The following is a 6,300-nucleotide window of genomic DNA, read 5'->3' on the forward strand; positions in this document are numbered from 1 at the left end:
CGAAATGCTTCAGCAAACGTTCGGTAAAGATCCAGTACCTCGTACAACTAGGTTTTCATGGTTCAAGTACTACCAAAAAGGCCAGATAGTTTGTGTTAAGCTAGGTGGGCCTGCAGTTTCGGTCTCTGCTGTGACTTAAGCCATCATCAAGACAGTTGCTATGACTGTCCATAAGGACCGGCGCAAAATATGACGCAACCTCAGTGAAGCGTCGAGAATTTCATACGCAGTGTCATCACGATTATTTATGATCAGATCGTTATTTGTGCCCGTTGGCTGCCACTTTTATTGACTCCAGAACAAGAGGCTACGTAAATGGAAACAAGCCATGGGGTGTTGAGTCGCTCCACTAATGGAGGACATGCATTTCTGGAATCGATTATTATCAACGATGATGATTGATGGTATCATAGTATAGCGGCAGACGCCGAGCCGAGAGGACGCGCAGCAGAGCAGCAGTAGCACTTGCCTGATAAACTGTAAATTAATTTAGTCTCTGTTTTATGTTCACGGCTTCTGCGAAGAAGTGAACTGTATGTGTGTATTTCACTCTGTAGACTAGTGGTTAGAAAATTAACAGTAGTTTTTGTTTTTGAGTAAGTCTTGTGAATACCCTTGTCTATGGCGAATTCCTAGAGTAAAATTTCCCGTTGCCAGAGACTCCGTCACGTACTAAGTTTTAATTTTGTGCTGGTAGACAGCACACAGTTTAGATCAGTGCATTCTACACTACTGGCCATTAAAATCGCTACACCCAGAAGAAATGCAGAAGACAAACGGGTATTCATTGCACAAATATATTATACTAGAACTCACATGTGGTTACATTTTCATGCAATTTAGGTGCATAGATCCTGGGAGATCAGTACCCAGAACAACCATCTCTCGTGGTAATAATGGCCTTGGTACACCTGGAGATTGAGTCAAACAGACCTTGGATGGCATATACAGCTCCAGCTGCCCATGCAGCTTCAACACGATACCACAGTTCATCGAGAGTGGTGACTGGTGTATTGTGACGAGCCAGTTGCTCGGCCACCATTGACCAGACGTTTCCTATTGCTGACAGATCTGGAGTCACGGGTCGTAACACATCTGAAATGTAACGTCCACTGTTCAAGAGCCGTCACTGCGAATAAGAGGTGACCGAGACGTGTAACCAATAGCACCCCATACCATCACGCCGGGTGATACGCGAGTATGGCGATGACCAATACACGCTTCCAATGTGCTTTCACCGCGATGTCACCAAACACGGATGCGACCATCATGATGATCATGATGTTGTAAATAGAACCTGGATTCATCCAAAAAATTACGTTTTGCTATTCGTGCACATTGGTTCGTCGTTGAGTACATCATCTCAGGCGCTCCTGTCTATGATGCAGCGTCAAGGGTAACCGCAGCCATGGTCTCCGAGCTGATAGTCCATGTAGCTGCAAACGTCGTCGAACTTTTCGTGCAGATGGTTGTTGTCTTGCAAACGTCCCCATCTGTGGAATCAGGGATCGAGACGTGGCTGCACGATCCGTTACAGTCATGCGGATAAGATGCCTGTCATCTCTACTGCTAATGATACGAAGCCGTTGGGATCCAGTACGGCGTTCGGTATTACGCTCCTGAACCTGCTGACTCCATATTCTGCTAATAGTCATTGGATCTCTACCAACGCGAGCTGCAATGTCGCGATACGATAAACCGCAATCGCGATAAGCTATAATTCGACCTTTATCGAAGTCGGAAACGTGATGGTGCGTATTTCTCCTCCTTACACGTGGCATCACAACAAGGTTTCATCAGGCAACGGCGGTCACGTGCTGTTTTTGTATGAGAAACCGGTTGGGAACTTTCCTCATATCAGCACATTGTAGTTGTCGCCACCAGTGCCAATCTTGTGTGAATGCTCTGAAAATTTAATCATTTGCATATCACAGTATCTTCTTCCTTTCGGTTAAATTTCGAGTCTGTAGCAGGTCATCTTCCTGATGTAGCAATTTTAATGGCCAGTACTGTAGTCTGAATATTTTTCTCGCTAAGTATCTTTCCGGCAAACAGCATTTCTAATAACAGGTATCTATAAATACATCGACTTCAGTAGAGAAATTTATTTCTGTTTAATAGCTTGCGGACTCAGAGTACAGTGAGAAATCTGCACAGCAAACTTTTAATGCTACTTTATTTTCATTTGGTATATTTTCAAACTGAGTAGCGCCATTTGAGACCTTACATCTATTTTATACACAGTACGATGTGGCTAGGGACTGTGCTTGTTGTGAGCGGATACTAAGAGACTTGGCTGCTGTCCGTAAGCTGCCGGATGCTGCGTTGGCTACCGTCGACAAGCTTCTAGCTAATGCTCGAAGTTGTGGTGACGTCGGGGGCCCAGTGACGAGACTTGCGACACCTTTGGTGCCACTGGAATCCCCTGGTGACACGGACGCCACTGCGGCTTCTGATACTCAACATCAGACCAGTCCGTTGGTGGCAGACAGTATTGGGTTCTCGTGTCACTGGGCTCAAGGCGAAAGAGGGAGCAGGCCTTTCGGCTGGCTCCCTACGTCTTAGCGACAGGTACGAAGTGCTACCCAGTGTTGATGATAACTCTGAGCCAACACGAGAAGCGTCCCCTGTTGGGCCAGCGGTCCAATCAGAGAAATCAGAGAAACGTTCAATGATTTTGAAAGTACGACGTTATCAACCGACCTGAGTAAAAACCCTGAGAGATTTTGGTCTTATGTAAAATCAGTAAGTGGGTCAAAATCTGTTCAATCTCTCAGTGACCACACCGGCACCGAAACGGAAGATAACAAAGAGAAGGCCGAAATAGTTTATTCTGTCTTCCGAAGTTCTTTCACCGTGGAAAATCGTAACACTGTCCCTCCTATAAATCGTCGTACGAACGTCGAAATGCCAGATATTGAGGCAACCAATCACGGAATTTGAATAATAATACTAATAATAATAATAATAATAATAATGGCATGTGACGAGGGCCACCCATCGGGTAGACTGCTCGGCTGGGGCAAGCCTTTCGATCTGAACCCACTTCGGCGACTTGCACGTCGATGGGGATGAAATGATGAAAAACACCTACAATCGCTTAGTAGCGGAACGGTTTCAGGACCAGATGACATTCCTATAAGATTCGACACTACTAGCCATTAAAATTGCTACACCACGAAGATGACGTGATACAGACGCGAAATTAAACCAACAGGAAGAAGATGCTGTCATATGCAAATGATTAACTTATCAGAGCATTCACACAAGGTTGGCGCCGGTGGCGACACCTACAACGTGCTCACATGAGCTAAGTTTCCAACCGATTTCTCGTACACAAACAGCAGTTGACCGCCGTTGCCTGGTGAAACCTTATTGTGATGCCACGTGTAAGGAGGAGAAATGCGTAGCATCACGTTTCCGACTTTGATAAAGGTCGGATTGTAGCGTATCACGATTGCGGTTTATCGTATTGCTACATTGCCGCTCACGTTGGTCGAGATCCAATGACTGTTAGTAGAATATGGTATCGGTGGATTCAGGAGGGTAATAAGGAACGCCGAGCTGGATACTAACGGCATCGTATCACTGGCAGTCGAGATGACAGGCATATTATCGGCATGGCTGTAAGGGATCGTGCAGCCACGTCTCGATGCCTGAGCCAACAGATGGAGACGTTTTCAGGCCAACAACCATCTGCACGAACAGTTTGACGACGTTTGTAGCAGCATGGACTATCAGCTCGGAGACCATGGCTGCGGTTACCCTTGATGCTGCATCACCGACAGGAGCGCCTGCGATGGTGTACTCAACGACGAACCTATGTGCACGAATGGCAAAACGTCATTTTCCGGACGAATCCAGGTTCTGTTTACAACATCATAATATTCGCATCGGTGTTTTACTACATCACGGTGAACGCAAATTGGAAGCATGTATTCGTCATCGCTATACTCGCGTATCACCTGGCGGGATGACATGGGGTGCCACTGGTTACACGTCTCGGTCACCTCTTGTTCGCAGTGACGGCACTTTGAACAGTGGACGTTACATTTCAGATGTGTTACGGTCGGTGGCTCTTCTCTCCGTTCGATCCCTGTGAAACCCTACATTTCAGCAGTATAATGTACGAACGCATGTTGCAGGTCCTGTACGGGGGTTTCTGGATACAGAAAATGTTCGACTGCTGCCCTGGCCAGCACATTTTCCAGATATGTCACCAACTGAAAACGTGTGGTCAATCGTGGCCGAGCAATTGGCTCCTCACAATACGCCAGTCACAACTCCAGATGAACTGTGGTATCGTGTTCAAGCTGCATGGGCAGCAGGAACTGTATACGCCATCCAAGGTCTGTTTGACTCAATGCCCAGGCATACCAAGGCCGTTATTACTGCGAGAAGTGGTTGTTCTGGGTACTGATTTCTCAAGATCTATGCACCCAAATTGTGGGAAAATGTAATCACATATCAGTTCTAATATAATATATTTGTCCAATAAACACCTGTTTATCATCTGCATTTCTTCTTGGTGTAGCAATTGTAATGTCCATTAGTGTAAATATACTACGCGAAAGAACTTGCTCCCTTTCTAGCACTAATTTATCGCAAATCTCTTGAGAAACGAAAGGTACGCAACGAGTGGAAAAAAAAGGGCAGGTCATTCCCGTTTCTAAAAAAGGCATTAAGACAGATCCACACAACTATAGAACTACACTCCTGTAAATTAAAATAAGAACACCGTGAATTCATTGTCCCAGGAAGGGGAAACTTTATTGACACATTCCTGGGGTCAGATACATCACATGATCACACTGACAGAACCACAGGCACATACACACAGGCAACAGAGCATGCACAATGTCGGCACTAGTACAGTGTATATCCACCTTTCGGAGCAATGCAGGCTGCTATTCTCCCATGGAGACGATCGTAGAGATGCTGGATGTAGTCCTGTGGAACGGCTTGCCATGCCATTTCCACCTGGCGCCTCAGTTGGACCAGCGTTCGTGCTGGACGTGAAGACCGCGTGAGACGACGCTTCATCCAGTCCCAAACCTGCTCAATGGGGGACAGATCCGGAGATCTTGCTGGCCAGGGTAATTGACTTACACCTTCTAGAACACGTTGGGTGGCACGGGATACATGCGGACGTGCATTGTCCTGTTGGAACAGCAAGTTCCCTTGCCGGTCTAGGAATGGTAGAACGATGGGTTCGATGACGGTTTGGATGTACCGTGCACTATTCAGTGTCCCCTCGACGATCACCAGAGGTGTACGGCCAGTGTAGGAGATCGCTCCCCACACCATGATGCCGGGTGTTGGTCCTGTGTGCCTCGGTCATATGCAGTCCTGATTGTGGCGCTCACCTGCACGGCGCCAAACACGCATACGACCATCATTGGCACCAAGGCAGAAGCGACTCTCATCGCTGAAGACGACATGTCTCCATTCGTCCCTCCATTCACGCCTGTCGCGACACCACTGGAGGCGGGCTGCACGATGTTGGGGCGTGAGCGGAAGACGGCCTAACGGTGTGCGGGACAGTAGCCCAGCTTCATGGAGACGGTTGCGAATGGTCCTCGCCGATACCCCAGAAGCAACAGTGTCCCTAATTTGCTGGGAAGTGGCGGTGCGATCCCCTACGGCACTGCGTAGGATCCTACGGTCTTGGCGTGCATCCGTGCGTCGATGCGGTCCGGTCCCAGGTCGACGGGCACGTGCACCTTCCGCCGACCACTGGCGACAACATCGGTGTACTGTGGAGACCTCACGCCCCATGTGTTGAGCAATTCGGCGGTACGTCCACCCGGCCTCCCGCATGCCCACTATACGCCCTCGCTCAAAGACCGTCAATTGCACATACGGTTCACGTCCACGCTGTCGCGGCATGCTACCAGTGTTAAAGACTGCGATGGAGCTCCGTATGCCACGGCAAACTGGCTGACACTGACGGCGGCGGTGCACAAATGCTGCGCAGCTAGCGCCATTCGACGGCCAACACCGCAGTTCCTGGTGTGTCCGCTGTGCCGTGCGTGTGATCATTGCTTGTACAGCCCTCTCGCAGTGTCCGGAGCAAGTATGGTGGGTCTGACACACCGGTGTCAATGTGTTCTTTTTTCCATTTCCAGGAGTGTATATCGTTGGCGTGAATCTGTTGTAGGATTATGGAACATGTTTTATGCTCAATATTTAGGACTTTTTGAAAAACGTATATCTCCTCTATCAAAATCAACATGGATTCGTCAGACAGCGATCCTGCGAAACTCAGCTCGCTTTGTTCCTCCGTGAGATCCACAGGGC

This window comes from Schistocerca gregaria, chromosome 7 (genome assembly GCF_023897955.1).
Source record: "Schistocerca gregaria isolate iqSchGreg1 chromosome 7, iqSchGreg1.2, whole genome shotgun sequence".
Taxonomy (NCBI): Eukaryota; Metazoa; Arthropoda; class Insecta; order Orthoptera; family Acrididae; genus Schistocerca; species Schistocerca gregaria.